At 45.4% G+C, this 985-nt stretch overlaps 1 pseudogene; it reads right to left on the bottom strand.

Moving 5' to 3' along the window:
* Positions 1–201: 201 nt before the first annotated feature.
* Positions 202–301, bottom strand: LOC134365467 (U6 spliceosomal RNA; annotated as a pseudogene).
* Between the last annotated feature and the right edge of the window lie 684 nt (positions 302–985).

Here is a 985-nt window from a genome sequence, read left to right as displayed (position 1 = left end):
CAGCATCAACATCCTTGGGGAACATGTTAGGCATGCAAACTCTCAGGTGCCACCTTACATCTACGTAATCTGAAGATTCTGGGGTGGGGCCCAGTCGTCTGTGCTTTAACAAACTTCCAGGGGGTTCTGATGCATATTCAAGTTTGAAGTCCCCTGCCCCGACCATTCATTTATCATTTCATTTGTAGCTCCTGAATGGAGAGCCAGGCTCAGGACCTCTCAGGTGGATTTTTGGGCAGGGGCCATGCTAATCTTCTCTGTATCGTTCCAATTTTAGTATATGTGCTGCCAAAGCGAGCACCTCTCAGGTGGATTTTTGGCCCCCACCCCCAACCCCCACCTCCACCCCCAGCCTCTCCCCATCCTTGCCTCCCGGGGGCCTCTTGCAGAAGACAGCAGTGACACATGCTCTGACTCTTGACATGAAGGCGGCAGAGTGAAATGGCATTCTCGTGAGATAATTCATTAATTCCTTCCTCACTTTTTTATTGTCTTGACAGTCACAGAGAAGCATTGGATGCTAGGCTGGCTGAAAAACTTCCTTTGAGGAGCTACAAAATACAGTTTGATCAACAGCCTTGTAGGTAAGTTATCACCAGTTTTATAGATACAAAAACTGAGGCTCAGAGAGTGCGGGTGAGAGATGGGTCCAGGATCAAGCCTGTTTCTCTCTGCCTCCATCTTCAACTCATTCTACACTCTTAGCACTTCATGTCTGCATTCCCAGGTGGTTGGTCTTTTGCGAACAGAACTCACTCATTGCAACTTCTTTGCACCTAAGGAAGAATCCAGGCCATTGGAGGAAAATTTGCTTGTCACATTTTTCTGAATGTTAGACAAAGGCATATGTGAGCTTTAGATCTGTGGCTATGAATTCAATACATCCTGAAAGAGTGAATAAATGAATTAATTAATCAGCAACTGGGTAGCTTGCTTGAACACTTTGTATATCTAGAAACTACTTGGATTCTTAGAAACACTTTCA

This window comes from Cynocephalus volans, chromosome 1 (assembly GCF_027409185.1).
Source record: "Cynocephalus volans isolate mCynVol1 chromosome 1, mCynVol1.pri, whole genome shotgun sequence".
NCBI lineage: Eukaryota > Metazoa > Chordata > Mammalia > Dermoptera > Cynocephalidae > Cynocephalus > Cynocephalus volans.
Note: the sequence above shows the minus strand (reverse complement) of the source record. Positions and strands in the feature narration are given on the sequence as shown.